At 43.9% G+C, this 20,219-nt stretch overlaps 1 long non-coding RNA gene across 1 annotated transcript; it reads right to left on the reverse strand.

Moving 5' to 3' along the window:
- Nucleotides 1-1,047: 1,047 nt before the first annotated feature.
- On the reverse strand, nt 1,048-19,181 carry LOC120592560 (uncharacterized). The gene is made up of 3 exons (XR_005650142.1): nt 19,171-19,181; nt 9,362-9,365; nt 1,048-1,194 (listed from the first exon to the last, which is right to left on the reverse strand). It is a non-coding gene; the product is annotated as an uncharacterized LOC120592560 (long non-coding RNA).
- Between the last annotated feature and the right edge of the window lie 1,038 nt (nt 19,182-20,219).

Here is a 20,219-nt window from a genome sequence, read left to right on the forward strand (position 1 = left end):
TCAATCATGCCCAGGGAATGGACCCTCCATAAACATCCTAAACAATGAGGTCCCAAGACCTTTCGGGTGCTGAACACCTCAAGGTGTGTGTGTGTGTGGGGGGGCTGTGTCACACCCAGAAAGAGCTCAGAAGCTCCACAACCCTTTCCAAACACCTGGCCCCACGCACCTCTACCCTTTGGCTGTTTCTGAGTTGTATCCTTTGTCATCAATGGTCATAAGTAAAGTGTCCTCCTGAGTTACATGAGTCACTCTAGCAAATGACCAAACATGAGAAGGGGCGCATGGCAATCCCCGACTGACAGCCAGGCTTTCAGAGGTACCAGAGGATCAGACTAGCGATTGGCCTCTGATGTGTGGGTGGGATGGCTGCAGCCTTCAGAGTCTACACCACTCTGGGCAAGTAGTGACATGAGTGTGGTGAGAGGGACAATTTTCCTTTTAGGTTATTGCCTTTAAACTGCCAGTCTTTGAGGCCATCTCAGCAATGGTCCCTACATTTCATTCAGTGATGGTCACCTCAACAGGCTTCAAGTGCTGAACTCAAAATAGCGGGCATCCTCACCTGCAGATGTTTCACCCACGTCCCTGAAGTTACAGGGCCACTTAGAGAAGCAAAAATCTCCACCATGATAAAATATTTACTAACAAATGTATTAGTATTTTTTCTTATACAGTCGAATACCACTTATAAAATTGGTCCCTACTCAAATCTCACTTCCTGATGAACCCCAAAGCACCATTTGCCATGTGTGGTGCCAATGGCCAGTCAGTCTCCAGCTGCTCTCTGTGGGGAGTCACTTATGGACATGTGAAATCGTATAACAAGGAACAAGGATATTTGTGTACTTGGCAACAATGTAAGAAGTTGAGATTGTAAAGCACTGGGAAAAACCGGGAGGTAAATGTTCACATAGCAGTCACTGCACATTCCTTGTAACAGTTTAGCAGAAGAGTTCTGAGTTGTGAGAATCTCATTGTTCTACTAGATAAGTAATCTGGCTAACCTTGATTCTTGACTACTGTCTTTCTTATTGTAATGTTATAAACGGTGTGTTCTAAATAAACTCAGGGACACAGACACAGCTTGATTCTGTGATCCCTCCTGCAATTCTGTCTGTCTTCTTTCTTTTCCTCAGTCCATGCTCCCCCTTTCAGGTACCCTCAATTACTTTGTCGGCTGGCTTCCAACACCTCTCAGATGTCTACAATGCATGTCGGTCATGTAGTGAAACTGTGGGTCTTGCTCTGGATGCAAGACTTCATGAGTAAACAGAAGTGATGCTCAGGTCCCACTCGATCCTGACATGAAACCATTGACATGTGAGGTTTGCAGCAAAGAAAGTCAATGCTGATGAACCAATAGGAACTTCAAAACAGAATGGTTAGAAAAATAATTTACATCTTATATTAAAAGTAAAAAGTAAGCTTAGATAGGCTCCAAGTATAGAGTGAGTACTAATACCGCAAATGGCTTGTGTTTTCTTATGAGCCATCTGACAGAAGCATCCAGAAGGATGAGCAACATGGTGAATGATGGGATAATTCCTTTACCACTTGGTCCAATTAGCTTTAGTAACTACAAGCAAAGAGACAGAAATAAAATGGAAATGTTGCCACATACACAGAAGGGTATGCTTTTCTATCAATAGATTGAAAACGCTTTTAAGAAATAAGATGAGGCCTAAATAGTTTTGAACCCTCTTATGGATCCACTGAAAATCAGATGTAAAACGAACAATGCTATATCTTGATATTGTGTAGTTTTCAAAGAAATTGTGCAAAAAAAAAATCAGCATTTGTTCATTCTGTACCCATTCTAAAAACCTGCAAATGGTTGCAAACACATTCAAAAATTAGTGAAATGTGAGATAAAATACATTTCTTTTCTTATTTTTGTTTTCATTTTTCAAACAAAATCTTGATCAAGCATTTTTGGGAATTTTTCACTCTTTGTTAACATTGGCTTCTGCCACATATGGATTCACCCTTTTCCAATTCTTTTTACTTTTTCTTAGGAAAATACAGGTATTCAGAGAAGTAGAAGGAATATGTCATGATTCTAATTCTCTCATCCTGGGTAGTTAGGTTTAAAAGCTGTCACACTGTTGCCACCTCTGCATCATCTATAACTTTTGCTAAAGTATTTAAAAGTAAATCAAGACATTGTGACAGGTTACCATTTGATACTCTAATGCAGCCTTAAAAAAATAAAGTATTTTCCTATACTCTCACAATCCATTATCCTACTTAACAAAATTAACAATAATTCTGTTCAACCCAGGATCTGGCTCCCACTAGCTCTCCACATTTTTACAGGTCAGTGGGTGTCTGTGTACCCACCTACTGGCGGTCAGGCCCCATAGTCAGGCTGGGTTCTTGGGGAGGCCTCTTAGGTGGTTCTGCTACCGGCGCAGAGGTCCTTGCCTCCCTCAGCATACAAATCAAGGGAGTGGGTGAAACAGTTTTGCAGAGGGAAAGACTTATTAAAGCGAAAGCTTGATGCGCCAAGAGAGGAGAAAGATGTGGTTCCCGAGGATCACAGGTCCAGCGGTTTTATGGGCCCTTGGGGTGAGGGGCCACTTCCTTCCCTTTCTCCTTTCCTTCCCGAAAGCATGTTGATGTGGGTCCCACACTGCACCTGAGCAGGATGCCTGTATGCCACTCTGTACCTCGCATGTCTCCTGAGCATCTTGAATCTCCTCCTCGGAGGTACATTTTACTGCGATGGTGAGGAAAAGTTAACTAGAGTAGGCTCTTTCCCCATGCACAGGTGCGACTTAAGGGACTTTCTCTGGCTGCTCCTCTCTCCTGTGATTGTGCTTCTACTCGTGCTCGCTGTTCCTTATTTTGGCGAGGCGGGGCAGGGCGGGGCAGGGCGGGGGTGGGGCGGGGTAGTGTGCAAGGTTGTTGTCCTAGCTGCAGGTTCTGACTAGGTGACTACCAACCACAATTCCACTTACATACACTCTTCATCCCCGTTATCGCCCAGCTCTAAGTAACTGCTCATCTATTTTTGTCTCTATTGATGAGCATTTTATGAAAATTTCTTATAAGTGGAATATTAATTTATGTGATCTTTCGGGTATAGTTTCTTTACTTTAGCTTATGATTTTGAGGTCCATTCCTTGTACAATGCACCATTTCTTTATTCCTCTTCATTCGTGAATAATATTTGATTATATGAATATGCACATATTATTTTTATTTTCACTATGTCATGAGTATTTAGGTTTACTCACTTTGGGCTAATATAAACAGTATTACTATGAGCATTCACCTATGAGTTTTGAGTGGCTCTATGTCCTAGGGGCTGTAGACACCTGGGCGTGCAATTTCTGGGTCACATACTATCTCCATGTATAATATTCTGAAAAAAAAGTCATTTTTTTTTTTTTACAAAGTGGCTGCACAGTTTTACAATTCCACCTGCAATGTATGAGGGTTTTATATTCTCCACATTGTTGTCAATATTCATTACTATCTCTGTTGTAAAATCATCTTTGAAGGTCGATTATTATCTCCTTGTGGTTTTAATTTGAATTTCCATAATAACAAAGAATACCGAGCACATTTTATATACTCATTGGCACTTTCTGTGCATTCTTTAGAGAAATGTCTATTCGGGTGCCTGTCCAATTTTTTTAAAATAGGTCATTTTTTTATTATTATCTTCTAAGGGTTCTTTATGTACTGTAGATATATAATTCTAAATAAATATATAATTTGAAATATGTTTTTCATCAAGTGACTTGCCTTTTCATTTTCTTCTGCTACTGTTAGAAGAACATAAGTTTTTAAATTTAAAGTGCAATTTCTCTCTCTTTTTTAAAAAAATTATCAATGCTGTTTTTGGTGTAATACGAGAAACCATTGCCTAATGAAAAGTCACAAAAATTAATCCAATGTTCCTCAGTAAATTTATACTTTTAGCTTTTACACTTAAGTGTGTCATCCATTTTGAGTATTATTGGTATTAGGGGACCAACTTCATCATTTTGCATATAAATAGTCAGTATTCACATCACTGTTTTTTGAAAGGATAGTTCTTTTTTAAATTTAAGTTCTTAACACCTCTGTCAAAAACAGTTTTAATAAAGTGTTTATTACTAGACCTGAAATCTACCTGATTGGTCTACATGGATCAGTACTCATGCTAGTACCACACAGCCTTAATTATAATACCATTGAAGTAAGACTTAATATATGTGATTATGAGTCATGCTTTATTGTTTTCCTTTTAAAGATTATGTTGCATGTGCTATTTGATTTAAATTTACATATCCAATTTAAGATAAGCTTGTCAGTTTTTCTAAAAAATATTTCAGTAATTTAAAAAACTGCATTAAATTTGTAGATCAATTTGTCATTATTTTGATCTTATCAATATTGACTTTAATATTGAACATTTGATGGCTTATATTAATTCGAATGTTTTTCATTTATTTATGATATCAAAAAACTGTCAGTGTAGAAGATTAGAACAGCTTAAATTTCTAAATGTTTCTAATTTGATGCCATTTTCACATTTTTTATTATTACTATGTAATAGTATAATTCAATCTTGTATTTTGATTTTGTATCCTGGGACCGTTTTAACTTATTCATTAGTTCTAGTGGATTTTTAGTGAATTGCTCACAAAAATTTTTATACAGGATTATGTCATCTGCAACAAAAAACAGTCATATTTCTTTTCCATCAGGGAGTTTACTGATGTTTTTTTAACGTATACAAACATTGCAGTTGTGAAATAATACCAATGGTGCATAATAACTTTTATCATTTTTCTCAGGTTTCAGTTTGAGAGTATTTTGTGAGAATTTGTGTGCCTATATTCAGGAGAGATTATGATCTGTTATTTTGTTTTGTCGTAATTTCTGATATTCAAATCAGGGTAATACAGGCCTCATCAAATAATTGGGGAAGTTCCAACTTCTATTTTTGAAAGATTTGGGGATGATTTTGTATTAATTATTCACCATATGTTAGGTAGAATGTACCAGTTAAGGCATTCAGCCCTGAGCTTTTCTTCATAGATAGCTTTTTAATTAATTTAAACAATTTTCTTGTTATAAGTCTTCTCACATATTCTTTTTCCTATATAGATCAAATTATGTATTGATATTTCTTTTGAGTTTAACTGGATAATTTTTGCGTATCAAGATATATATATTTTTAATGTGTACTAATCCATGTTTCTGGATCTTTTAGGCAGTTGACATGGAGTAAACAGAAAAAAATAATGCATAAGAATGAGGCTATGGAAGAATTATTTGATAGTCTAAGGTTCCTAGGATGAAAAATTTGACTATGAATTATGCTGCAACAAATACTTATATTTATGGATAGATAAATTAGATACTGAATATAAAATAAATTTTTGAAGACTGCCCTATGAACTTGAATTTCATCAAAACAGCAGACTGAGCCTATATTCTTTATGCAACAATGTTTAGATAGATCATAAAAATTTTAATTTTAAAAAGGCTGAATACAAAATAATATTGTATATGAAGAATAATATGAAAATTTGGAAAATTACAATGTATAATATTCACTGAGCAAATACAATATGTTAGGTAGTATTAAAAGGCATGTACACATAACAGACTTAATATTTAAGAGTTAGAACTATATAACTGATGAGTACAGAAAATGCCAAATTGTCACATATACAATCCTATTAGATGTCATTCAAACCATTACAGATCACAATTGTTTTGGGTATACAAAATATAAATCACTGCAAAGAATGTTAAATGACTTTGTAAGAACGTTTGCCTAACTGGGGGAAGAAAAAAGAATAGCATTTTATAGCAGTAAAGACAGGATGTACATTATTTTCAAATACGAGAGATTTTTTTAAATGACTGGTTTTGGGGCCCATAAAATGTACTTAACTTCATGAAGCAGAAATCCAACAGGCTGCACTGTCTAGGCCCTGCGAAATGAAACTAGAATCTACCGATCAGAATGTAACCCATGTCTGCTGTCCAGGCACAAGCAAACTTGGTTTAAGACCATGTCAAGTAAACGATGGATTAAATAAAAGTCCAAACCGAGATTATTATTTTTTTTACAGGTGGGCTGTGGTTAGTTCGGGGAGTAGACAAGGATCTGGGAGTGGGTTTTTAACATGGAACAATCTTTTTCTTTGTTGAAACAATCTGCAGCCAGAGTCTGGACTTTGTTATGGGTTGGTTTTGTTTTGTTTTGTTTTTCGACTAAATTATCAATCTGATAAGATTTGGATCTCCTGTGATGTAGGCAGGAGTGCTCCACCATTGAGGATCAGCTTCAGAGATCTCGCAGAACCAATGGAAGTCAAAACTCAGGTACCCTTAGATGCTGTCGATGGCTCCAGGAAGAGCAGGAGCAGGACAGAGGACAACAAGTGACACGGTGGCTGTGATCCACGTGACCTTCCAAGATGTCTTCACTCCCTTTTGCAAACTGAAGTAGAGCATGACAATGACCAGCAACAGGCGGCACATGAGCTCCCACCAGGGAGGGCCCAGGTCGTTGAAGCCATGGCTATCCTGGAGGTGCAGCACCCCATGCCTGGAGCAGGGGAGACAGGGATCATGGAGGGGCACTGCCTCCCCACCCAGAACTGTAACCCAACAGCTGAGATGGTCCCGAGACCCACTTGGCAGAACCAGAGACCCCATGTAGAAGGGCCGGGCCCACCAGCCCCAGCTGAGGGGCAGGGCCCACCTTGACGTGAGCTGGAGAAGATGGGAGTGGCATGCTGGCAGCCACAGAGGACCAGCTCTGGCCTTCAACCTCAGCACCCCCTGCGTTTGGTGCTGCAGGGAGATTGGTGCCTTGGGTTCCTAGAGAAGGAGCTACAGAGGTCAGAAGGAAGGTGTTTGGTGATGCTGTGACCACTGCTGCCCACAGAACGTCCAAGGCCCCTTGGCAGGGGTGAGACAGAGTGGACTCGGAGCAACACAAAAAGACGCCTGCTCTGTTCCCCAAGGATGGCAGCTGACCGCTGCTTTCTGGCTGCTTCGAGGCTAATTCCGCAGATATTGGAGTCAGGATGACTCAAGTACCATGTGGGGGAGGGAGTCCATCATAGGGACAGAATGTAAGGCCACACTGAATGGGGATGGAAGTGATAGCTTCTGGAGCACACCCAGTGCCAGGCAGAACCAGGACACTTCCACACAGTATTTCATTAAACCCTCCTGGTGGTCTGTGCAGAAGGAGGTGGCTCCATCATGCCCACCATACACCAGCTGCCTCTCTGTCCCTGGCCAACTGTGAATGAGAACTGACCAAAGCCTGTGGTGCTGCTCTGGGCAGCGGAGGAGCCACACTGCGAAAGGGGCCACCACCGCCCAGGTTTGCCGAGATCCAAGGAGACGATCATGACACATGTGGGAGAATGCCACAGACCCCGGCTTTCCAGACATTCCACAGCTGCAGGCATCATGGTGCCACTTTGGAGGAGGCCAAGTCCTCAAAGTCCACAGTAGATGCATAACAGGCACAAGAGCCCAGCACAGCACTCCCGACCCGTCTAGCACCTGGTACAGCCAGGTTGGACAGCGGGGCAGATGCTGCACCCTGCTGACGTTGTCATCTTCTCTTCTTTATGGGGCACGAGGCTGGCACTGAAGGGAGAGGAGCCCCCCATGCTGTTCCCTGCACACACATCGTGCGGTCTGTGAGATGAAGCCCCGGTTGGCGGGAGGAGAGGCCACCACTGGCATGCTGTTCAGCTCGCTGCTCCCATCTGCCCTTACCTGGGACCTGCCTCACCTGGAATGGACACTCACTCAGGTGAGTCTTTTTTTTTTTTGTCATGGAAGAAAATTTTATTTTTTCTGATTGAGGATTAAGAACAAGTTTGTGTTATCCAACTTAAGTACCTAATAAAAGTGTTCCTGAAGTTTTCAAGGCTGTCATCTTGATTTATGAACTGTGCTCTTGGCTATCCTTGATTATCATTTATTATAGTGAGTTGTCTTTTTTTTTTTTTTTTTTTAACATCTACTCTGCAGAACTGCCTATTCCCTGGCCATTCCAGAGTAAATAAGAATAACTTCAGCTTTCTGCCAAGACAGCTTTCTCACCGGGCCTCTGCTCCACAAGGGAAAGTGGACCTGAGGGATGCTGCTAGGAGGCAAAACACTGCAACGGACAAAGGGCCCCTTTCTAGCCTGCACCCCTGGGCCACGATACCAGGCTCTTTCTCCAACTTTGGCCAAGTGTGACTGGACTTGGAAAGTGGGGAATGACACTGAAAGCTCCTTAAGCAGCTCCTTCAAGAATAGGGCTCCAAAGGCTAAAGGTTCTTCCTTGAATTCACTTGAGGAGTTTATTTGTGGGATTAACTGCTCTTGGACTCTGATCCTGATGAATCAAAGGAATGGAGCATCAGTGAGAGTTACGGTGGGAAAGGCAGCCCTGCTCTGTGACTTTCCTAGAAATTACCTGGCACAACCCTCCCACTACACACACTAGGAAAACTGAGCGCTAGAGAAATGACAGTTCTCAAAACTGAGAAGCAAATGTCACTGCAACAGAAGGACTGCTAAAAATAAGCTGGGTCCTCTCTCCTCTGTATAAATGAGCTATTTAATTTGTAATTCACAAAGCCTCGCTGTTTACTTCACAATTCAGAGAAAACCAGAGTCCTTCATGAAATTTCTCTGTACATATGTTAATAAGTACAGTTCACATGTCTGATCTTAAAAGTCTCCATGTAGAGATGTCTCCATGTGCAATTTAGTTACCATCACTTTGTTTTGGGACCATTCCAACATACATGCTTTACTGCCACTCATTACTCTGGGACAGAGTTGCATAAAGGAAGGTGTTCCTTCCCCCAGGTCATCAGGCAGCTGGACAAGGATCCACTGCTTTGGTAGGAATTAAAGATTACAGTTACCTTTAAAGAAAATCTCTTTGAGGCATTTAAAAATAATAATAATAATACAACACAAAGGCCCCCAAGACCTATTTTCCATCACAGGGGAACTAGTCTCTGCAATCTCATGCCTCTTAAGGCATCACTTAGCCATTTTTCTTCCCTGGTGCCAGTTAGTTTTCTTGTTGAGATTCTTTCGCCAACAACAACAACAACAACAACAACAACAAAACAAAAAAAAACAAAAAACAAAAACAAATAACAAATAACAAAAACAACAACAAAAAAAACACATTACTTTGGAACGCAACATATTTAAAGAACTGCTCTATTCACTGTATTGAAGCAGAGAATTAGCGCCCTGTAGCGGGGAATGGCAGACCAAGATTATGGGAATCTTCACTGTAAACAAGATGGCACAAAGGTGCCACACAAAGCAGCCACGTTTCACCAAGGCTGTCATTCCGAGACTGAGTTACAGCACTACGCAATGAAGACCCTAACGGCGTCGTTGAGGCGACTCGGCTCCTGGGACCCACTGGCTTTCACTATCTCCCAGTGTCCTCCCTGTGACCACTGTCACCCCGAAGGTGAGCAGAAACGGAAACGACCCGCTGGAAGGGAGTGGGAAGAGCAAGGCGAGAGCTGCGCTCAGAGAGGGGAGGAGGCGGCTAGAACACAGGACACGGGACCCCTTCCTGCGTTTCATACTGGGGGCGGGGGAGGGGGGCACAGAAACCCAGAAACTTCAAAACACACCCGAGGGGAAAAAGGCCCTATTGAGTGACTAACGATAACAATTATTTCCGCTGACTTTCAGTGGTTTCGGCTACTCCTTCCCCCACACATGCGTAGGGTCTAAGCGCTCGCCGCCGGGTTTCGGTCTTCGCGTTTGGAAGCTGGGCCTCCGGGCTCGGCCCCGCCGCCCCGGTGCGCACGCGGCTGCCCGGGCTGGCGGCGATCGCACGCTGTAAAGACCCCGGCCTGCGCGCGGGGCCGCGTGTACCCGAAGTCCCCACGCCCGGCGGTGACCCCGCCACGCCCCTCCCGCGCCCCGCCCGCGGGTCCGAGCCGCCCTGGGACCCGTCGAGGAGGGAAGTGGGAACGAGGCAGCACCGCGGGCGGGGCTCCAGCTTTCTGTTCGAGCTTCCCCTCGGAAGGCGAAGGCATGATGCGACTGCCTTTCCGAAGGACCGCGACGGCGACGGTGACGGCGACCGCGCGAGCTCGCGGGCCAGGCGCGGTGTGCGCGCCCGTGTGAGGCCGGAGGGACGCAGGCGCGCGCCCACATGAGACTTTGAAGTGAGTTTCTGTATGTGAGATGAAGCCCCCAGGATGTAGTTGTCAGAGAAGCAACAGGCTCATCTCCCCCAGACCCATATTTGTCATGTCACCTATAAAAACAGGACAATGCCATCGTCCTTGGTATTTTTCGAAACACAGCTTCTAAAGGGTAGTTTATTACTGAAAATCAGTAGACGAGGAACTTTTGCGTGGGTTGCCTCATTTTTCTAGATTACATTGCTCTGGTGTGTCGTATGGTCTCAATTCTTGTCAAAACAAACAAGTCTTCTAATAACTCTACCTTCACATGAGTGGAATGCATTATGAGATTTCTCAAATATTCCTGCTCGTTCAATTGATTACGAATGGCCTTTGCATGTAATCTTCTGGGGTCTCTGATTTTCAGAGTTGAAACTCAAATATAAGCACTTTCATGATAAATAAAATATTGTCCCCTGTACCAAATATGTAATATATTTAGGTACAGCTCACTGTTTTCCATGGGATACTTTAGAACAGGACACCTGGCATGGCAAATAGAATTCAGGCTGCTTTTTACCCCCTAACTATTTTGCCAGGTGCATTTATAGAGGGCAGAGAAGACACTTTCATTCCAAACAGTTCTGAAGTTTGATAGATGGACTGTCCGCCTAAGATATCTGAATTAGATATGAAGTACCAGGTTCTTGCGGCTCTGTGTTGTGCTATGTAGCCTGTGCTGAGCGACTCTTTTCCTTCTACTGAGAGGGGTGTTCCATTTCACATACTCAGTATTTGACAACCCATTTCTTAGCTTCTGCCATGATACCTGTTCTTGTGTCACTGACCTATCTCATCTTCATTATAACTAACTTTAACCTTAACTGTAATTATGACTGCCACGTTTGTGTTCCTTTCTTAATTAAATATTATCTCAAGTCAAAATGGTCACTTTTATTCCTGTGAATCCCGTCGTGGAGCACTAGCTTAGCCCATTTAGGACCAGCCTGGTGTGTCTCTCGTGTGTCATTTTTGATCCTCAGATTGTCCTCTTTGGGACCACCCACCGCACCGACTTCTGACCACAGTACATTTGCTCCTGCTCTCTTCAACCCAGTCCATTCTGTCATCAGCTTGGATTTTTTTTTTTTAATTTTTAAACTTATTGAGATGACATTGGTTAATGAGATTATATGTTTCAAGTATACAATTCTGTAATACATCATCTGTATTATTGCATATTGCAATATGTGTCCACCACCACTCAAAGTCGTGTCTCCTTCTATCACTATATACATGATCCATTTATTTTCCTCTGCCTCCCCTCACGACGCTTCCCCTCTGGTAAACACCATGCTGTTCTCTGTGTCTATGAGTTTTTGTTTGGTTTGTTTATTGCTTTTGGTTTTACATCTCACATGTAAGAGAAATCGTATGTTTCTCAACTTTTTCTGTCTGCATTATTTTGCTTAGCATGATATTCTCGATTTATCCATGTTGTCATAAATGGCAGCATTTTGTCTTTTATTACGGCGGACTAGTATTCCATTGCATATGTATACCACATTTTATTTTGTATCCAATAACCCATTAAAAGACTCCTTTTAGAATTTTTTCACTGCTCAGAGAAAGAATAGATCCATCAACCAAGAATCCTATACCCAGAAAAGCTATATAAAAATAAAGAAGTTAAAGACAGTCCAGATACGCAAAAACCGAGAAAAAATATTTAGCAGATCCATCTTACAGAAAATATAATGAGCAGTTCTCTGGTCTAAAGACAACTGACCCAAGTAGTAATCAGAATTCTCATAGAAAATCAAAGAGAGGTGGCTGTCTTTGAGGCAGCTAGCTTGAGGCTGGGAGCATTGAGCTACATGCCATTTTCTGGGCTGCAGAGACTAGTGAATAACATAAGATGATTGATTAATATTGACTAGGAAAAAAAAAAGGACAAGATGCCTTCTTTGTGTCCATTATTCAACTGATATAATTATTATTTCTAAGACATTATTATATATGGGGAGTATATCTATACAATTTTTTTTATAACTACATTACTTTGTTTTTTATTTTTATTTCTGCTAGGCTCTTAAATTATAATCTTAATGTCAATTCAACATATTTTATGTGTTTTCCTACATAGATTCTAAAAGTGTCATTTTTACTTTAGAGCCAATAAACATAGATATGTTTTGTTCTGTTTTCTTTGTTCTTTTTTTTTTTTAATCAAATCTACCTAGAATTTATCATGATCTAAGGGGATATAGGAAGACCTAATTTTATTGTCTGGGGTTTATTTCTTGATTTCATAATTTTGATTAACTAACTTTCCTTGGTTGATTAATGATGGTAATGTTGGCATTCAGTAAATTAGTGCATGTAAATATAACATTATGACACAAATGCTGATTCTTTCTGGTGTGACCTCTGTATTTTTATGGATGTAGATAATGGTTTCTGCAGCTGTCTCTACTTTTAAGTGATTATAGCTTCATATTATGGTTTACTATCTGATTATATCTGCCTTTGAAGATTTCACTTTTAAAACCCTTGTGGTTTCTCATGTCCACTTATTTTTCTGGGGAAGCTTTTGAATCAAAGTAGCCGGTTTTAATGATTGAGATATAATTTTACTTTGACTTATAATAAACCTGTGAAGCCCAGAAGTATTAACTGATGAGCCGTTCAGTGTATGTCCCCTTCACTCAGACTGTACTTATATCCTCAGAGAGATATCTCCAGATAAAGCCTTTGCCTTTCCGGATAAGTTTATTCCTGGGTTGTTACTGCTGGGATAAGGTCATCTGATACGTTCATGTTTTCACCATTCTTACCACATATTTCTACCACCTATTTCCCGCGTTCTTCCTGCCCTTGATCTGCCTCCCAGATGACATCGCTCACGTCTGCAAGTGCTTCTTGGTGACAGGCCAGGTGGATGTGATGGGAGAGATCTCAACAAGAAGAGAACACCACGGCGGCCTCAGGAGAGAGCGCCCAAAGAGGACTTCTGCAGCCTTCCCCTCTGAAATCACCCGGCTAGACAGAAACCCTCTTCCACCATATGGATCCTCTTGCCACTATCCAGCTCTTTGCTCCCTGGAAACACCCTGTGGTCTCCATGGTCCCTCACTCCTGTTCCCAGCTTTCAGTGTGCTGTGGGCAATTTGTGTCTTTACATATTTTTAAATTTCCCACTATTTTAGTGACAAGGAAGGGCAGAGAACAATATTGAACCCACAAGCCCTGATTGTCTCTTACAGGGAAGCCTTAAAGACAAAGGAGACCCTCCCCACACTGTCTCGGGCATTCATTAACTTAAGGAGCTCACTTAGAGGAAAGTTTAGCACAAACACCTCCCTCCTTCCACAGAGGACTGCTCCACTGCAGCCAGAGGGACATAGAAGCTGAGCCAGGCTGTGGTCTCTTGCTCACGTCTCAGGACCACAGAGCCCAGGCTCACTAATGGTCTGTGGCCGTAGGATAACTTGCCTCTCTTAGCACAGAGGACAGGCCATACATAGGCCTGGTAAAGTTGCTTTTCCCTCTGGCCTGTGGTGTGAATTCCCAGAATGATGAAGAGCTGGCTTTTCTCATGTGACTCCCAGTGGTCTATATCTGGGCGCCTTCTTGCAAGTCCATCCCTTGGCTATATGTGTTGGGAAAGATTCTCTATCGCTCTGTCCTCCATATCTTATCTCCAAGAGCTGTCTCCAAAAGATCAGTATTAAAAAAAGGAGGAACCCTAGGTGAAATCTGCATTATGTCTTTTCCCTCAAGGACACCTCCGAAGACATTTTAAGGATGAGTGTAGGAAATAATTTAGTTCTTAAAATAGTAAATGTGACAAAATAAAAATCACATTTCCTCTTTTCTGTATACAACATAAAACACAGGGTTATATTTAGCTCCCAAAGCTCTACTGGGAATGGGGTGGTAGCATGTGCCAGTGCCTACACAGAAAGTTCCTTTTTATCAGCTACTCAAGCCTCTAGGGATAGAGAGCCATTTAAAGGGAGCATGTAAGCAAAGCATCACTCTCATGGGTGCCAATGCAGGTCCGAGCGTGTGCCGGCAATCAAAGAAAGAACAGGCCTTCCCTGGACCACCTTGTCAGCTGAGTGAACCCAGCTGAGGTCCTGTGGCTCTCAGTTTCTTCATGTGAAAAATCTAGATAGTGAAAACAAGACTTTGGGTTTATAATGATGATTTCATTTATAAATGTGTCCACAGTGCTTGGCACACTGCCTGATGCACTCAATAAATGGTAGTTATTACCAGCATTGTGATCATCACTGTTTATCTTTTGACTTCGATGTTTCTGCAGTACTTCACTTCTCCAGGGACCAGAGGTCCTTGGTGTAAAGAAGCCCTCAGGGTGTCTGGGTGACTCTGAGAAGTTCGAAAAGTAAATATCAAGGAGCTGAAAAGCACTCCTATTGTTCAAATTTGTAATAATTTCAAAAAATATATAAACAATGACAATATTGGATGATCATCCATAGAGTGACATGTCTCTGAGTCCTAACTGATATAAAAAAATTTTGAATAGATAAATGTGAGCAATGAGTGTTTTCCTACAGAAAAAAAATATTAATAAGTATAGAGAAATTAGAGAAATAGAACATCACTACTAGGCACACAACACTGTAGTAATTATTTCTAGCAACTGGGCAAAAACTTAGGAGAACCAGGATATTGGCACAGCTTCAAAGGCTCACTGTCAAGATCTATACTAATTACCCTGGTGGAGGTGGTATGCAATGGTCGTTCTGGATATATTTTTAGATGAGAGCTTCTCAAAAGCACTCTCCCTGCACCCCGTTCCCATCTAGTTTTTGCTCTTATGGAGTCTGGCCAATCGAATAACCTCAGGGTAATTCTCATTTACATCACACTAAAATCATTGAAACAAAAAATTACAAAAACCAAAGGCTTGGAATAGAGTAAAAGAAAATGTTTAAAGTGAACACACGCAGGTAAACATTTGGACGAGTGTATTTTTCACAAACATCTGCGGTCTTGCCTACCCTCTGACTCATGTCCCCGACACCCAAAAACACTTGTTTGTATTGCTCACTCCCCACCCCAGCAGCTAGCATTGTGCCTGGAACATAACAGGTCCTTATTTGGAAAATAAGCAAACGGCATCCTGAGAGTGTAAAATGTCAAGGAATGCAGGGGATAGTGGCATTGACTCATCACTGAAAAGGGATAACACAAGAATGACATTAAATTGACCTGAGGTCTATTTCATAGCAGCTAAGGGACATCCACACCTTTCTGCCATGTTTTCTGGAGGACACAGGTAGAAAGAGCTGGTTTGGCAGCTCCCTGCCCAATCAGCATATGCCCTCCTACCCCTATCTCTCGGTTATCATAAAGGAGTTCTTGGAATCCACATGTCAAGCCCAAAAGGAAAAAGCAGGGGGTTATGGAAGAGGAAAGAGGTGATGAGAGGATCGGGGTGCTGTAAAAGAGCCACATCTGCCTGTGATATCATTTGCTGGCTCTCCCTGGTATCACATAGGCTAGTCTCGAAAGCCACAGAGAGTAAATACATGCAGCCCCTGATCCTATAGCCACAGCACAGAGACCCAATTAGACAGAGCACAGATGCTCTGGGTGTCACATCTCATTCCATTTTTGGGAACTGCCGGGGTGACAAGCCTCGACGCTGACTGAAGACCAGAAGTTGGGCACAGGGCAGCACATGGGTGTGCCTGCATAACTGGCTTCAGATTTTACAGAGATGACATGTCACCCTTCAATCTCTCTTTCCCCATGTGGGTCAGCTGTCTAATGGCACAAGCATATGGGACAGGTGTGGTGTTTTTTAGAAAATTTCCCACCATATTTTACCATCTTTTTAGAGAAAGTCCACACCATTTAGGAGCTCGAAAGCCTCACACAGGTCTGCAGATGTCTTCATATACTCAAGAGGCCAAATGTGTTCTCTCTGCCTGTAGTTGGGAAGCAGAATCTATCGCTTTCAGCTCTGGCCATTGGCACTGCCACCTGCTCCCCATAACAGACCTCATAGGCCCCAAAAAGGCCCTCTGAGCTTTAGTGACAGGTTATCAAGAGGTACTGCTAAGAGAAAAATGGCAACCGGTGGGAAAAGTCATTCTGCCTTTCTTTGTTCCCAGACAGGTGGGTGTCCCCAGTGAGGCTTGAGAGGTGGTTCACAGGCAGGGTCACTTGGGTAGCTCTCTCTGCCTGACCAATTCCCTCTGGCCTCTCTGGGCTGCTACTCCTCCTGCTGTATTATTGGATGTGCCCACCTTGACTGAGCCTCCCCAAGAGCCTGCCTGCCTTCCTCCTCTCTCCCGTGTGTTCCTGATGACACCACTACTGGTACTGGAAGTGGGTTCCTGCCCATCTCACTTTCCTGTCACTTCCATCTCTGGGCAGAACCTCTCCTGGTTTCAAGCCTGGAGGAGGTGTGGTGCTCCGCATCCACCAGACAGGAAGCCCCACTCCCAGCTTCTCACTGTATGATGTTCCCTGTGCCATTGTCTCCCACATTCACTCCTGCTGCAGCCACCTCAGACACCTGCCAACATTGTCTTGACATCCAGAGCCACACAATCAGCCCAACTACCCTCACATACTCTCGCCAGCCTCACCTTCCCACTTCACTCCTCCCACTAGCCCGCACCCTGCAGGCCCAGACTGCCATGGAGCGCCTGTTTATGTCCCCCAATCAATACGTTGAAGCGGCAGTGGGACAGTGTTAGGAGCTGGGGCTTTGGGAGGTGATAAGGTGTGGATGAAGGCAGAAGGGTGGAGCCCTCAGGATTGGTGCTTCGAAGAGGAAGGGACCCAGGGAGAAAGCGGCCATGTGCCAGACAGGGAGAAGGCCCTCTCCAGAACCCCACCATGCTGGCACCCTGAACTATGAGAAATGTGTCCCTTGCGTAAGCCCCCTGCCCTATGATGTCTGTGATGGCACCTGAGCTGCTGAGGCAGAAGCCTCCTCTTGCAAATGTTCTCTCCTCTGAGCCCCTTTGTCCCTTGCTGGACTCCCAGCTCCACGACCTGCACACTCACCATCCAGGCTACCCTAATCAACTGAGCCCATATACACCAGGCCTTCCCATTGTCAGTGGTCAGCATGTGGAGCCCTCCCCCTATACTGGCCTGGAGAAGAGGCACAGAGCTGCCCCCACCTGGACCCCTCCTGTCTTAATGGGGGTAGGGATTCCAAAGGCCCAGCGAGTCTCCCCTGACCCCAGCTTCTGTGCCTGGAACTGCAGCTGGCCTGACCACCATAGCCAAGAAAGGTGTTTATCCCTTCCCACCCATATCCTCAGGGTCATATACCCTTTTGTTGAGACAGTGCAGGCAAAAACCTCTGACTGTGTTTCTCTGGCCATGAACCCGTGGAGCATCCACCACTCAGCCTCTCTCTCTCTCTCTCTCTCTCTCTCTCTCTCTCTCTCTCTCTCTCTCTCTCTCTGCTTTGCCACAGAACTCATAAACACAGGTACTCCTGAACACATCCTTTTTTCTGTCTTTAGGCATAATTACCAAATATCACTGTCACCCTGGGATTTGTGGTAGGAGGTAATGCTGTGTGGGAGCTTCCTGCCAGGCCACCCAGCCCATATAGGGAGGCCCTCGGCCTTCCTCCTCCCACCTTTCACTTTCATAGAACGTGGAAGTGCGTGGAAGGTGATCCTGAAAGCTTCACTTTGCAATTTCTATGGATTCAACATTCTATTTTTCCAGAATTTTTCAGAGGAGGAACAATTCCACAGCCTAGGGAAAACCTCTCAATGCCTACTGCCTATCCAGTGCCCCATGGAATGCAGCAACCTGTCTCGTCAGCCCTTTAAATTTTAGGGGCAGTAAGTGGAGCATGTAGGGTTTGGAATGCAGGGATGGTCACTGTGGGATTTCCAGACTGGCTCACAGCTCTGCACCCACTTCCCTTCCTGGAAATGGAGATGACCTGGGCAGTTCAAGTTCTGCCACTGGTGTGCTGTGACCACCAGCCTCGTCCACTCATCAGGTAAAGGCAAGGATCACCTTCATCTGGCCTGCTTTGTGAACCTGGTACACAGACACCTCAGTTCTCTCTTATCTCTGCCCAGCAGTGAGGGGCAGTTGTCCAGGCGATCAGAGCCAGAAGAGGTACAAGGCTTGGCGGTAGGTACTGCCTGTTGGAGCTTTCTTCCTTCTCAGGCCTCCTAGGGCTCATCCATCCAGCTCATCCCATGCCCAGTCTCACACTCTTCCTGCTGCTATGAGAATGCCTCAGTTTGCTCAATTTGTATTCATGGCAACCCCAGAATATGCTATGCTCATCTTGCCTCCCTTCTGCCCTCCTGGCATCTCCAGGCCACCTCAGGCAGTATCTGTCTGGGGCCCTACCACCGCAAGTCCAACACCCAGAGATCCTGGGTAGTGGGCACACAGTTGTTAATTGAATTTTTCAGTCTGGATCTGTCCCCAGAAAGCCTTCAGCCACTCAGGTAGAGGTTGGGTGGGAATCCTGCTGGGCCAGCAGAGCCTATGCATGAACCTCCTGATAGTTCAGGGCTCACCATAGTTCCTGACTGAGCCCCTGAAGATTTTTGTCAGGAAACATTCTTCCAGTTGCTTTGCCCTGAGTCCCTGGAACTGCCAACTGTCCTGACCAAACCTAGTGGGTCTCTCGCAAATACTGACTGCACCATTCCTAGGACTCCTCAGGTAACTTACCTTCCCTCATTGTGACATAGGGTCCCAAACTTTGACCCGGTCCTTCCTGTATGTACCCGAGGGCCCTATCTCCTTGATTAGCCAAGATTCACTCACCAAATAAGGGGCTACTATTGACCTCCAGGAACGTGAACTAAGGGCAACATACCCCAGAGAGTGGAATCCACTTCTCGGTTCTGCCAATTCCACAGAATACGAGCCCCAATAATCTTCCTCAGAAACACAAGTCCTCAGTAGTCTTGGATACAACTAAGACCCAGGGTCTCACAAACCCCCATACCCCTTGAGGCCACAGGACCTACAAGGAGTCAACCCCTTTAAATAATGTAAGCCCTGCCAGTCATCTTGTAACACCCTAATTTTACCAGGAAAGAAGCCAAACAGGAGATATTGGTTGATTCACGATCTCAGGGCAGTCAACAACAAAGTTGTTCCCACCCCCTGCACACTCCTCTCCCAGTTCCCGTGGAATGTTTAGCACCACACTGCCCTTGGTTTGAAAGATTCTTACTTCTGTAACCATTACACCCAGATTCACTTGTCTTAGCCTTTGAAGGGAAAGATTCAAAGAACCTCAGTGTCAGCCAATACACATGGATGGTGCTCCTTCAGGGCTCCCAGATAGCCCTCGTCTGAATGGGCACCATAAAGAGACCTCAGGGACCCTAAGCTAAAAATGACACCTTATTTTAATATGTGGTTGACTTCTTTATTGCCATTGAGGATCTCCAGAATTCTCAGCATAATATTGTGAGAGCATTATATTGTTTGACTGAGAGGGGTTACAAGGTATCTCCTTCAAAGGTCCGAATCTCCAAAAGCAAGTTAAGTATCTCAGGTCTATCCTTACACCCAGGGCCGAGTGCAGGATCTTCACAGGAAACAGGCCACGGTTTCCAAGCAGTGAGAAGGAGCTGAGAGGTTTTCTAGGAATGGCAGGTTCAGTCGCCGTTTGGGTCAAATTTTGGAATAACTGCAGATATCCTTCATGAAATCTTGTAGAGAGAAGTGACGGGCCCTTCTGTTGTAACTCTCTGAATGTCAACAGGCACTGAGAGCTTAAAGGACACCTTGTACAGGTGCCAGCCATGGGCCTCCCTGACCAAAGGAATCCCTTCCCCTCACTTGTTCATGGGAGGTCAGTGCAGGCACCAGGAGTGCTGGCTCAGAAGCTGGGGCTTCCCTGAGGCCATAGCTCACTTTCTCAAACAACTGGACTTGGATACCCTGTGGTGGTCCTGTTGCCTAAGGGTAATAGCAGCCACTGCCCAGCCAGTGAAGGAAGCTTCTAAGTTAACTGCAGGATAATCTTTTGAGGTTTGCAGGCCCTATCAAGTCTTGGCTGTCCTGAATACTGAAGGA

Source organism: Pteropus medius, unplaced genomic scaffold (genome assembly GCF_902729225.1).
Source record: "Pteropus medius unplaced genomic scaffold, Ma_sr-lr_union100, whole genome shotgun sequence".
Taxonomy (NCBI): domain Eukaryota; kingdom Metazoa; phylum Chordata; class Mammalia; order Chiroptera; family Pteropodidae; genus Pteropus; species Pteropus medius.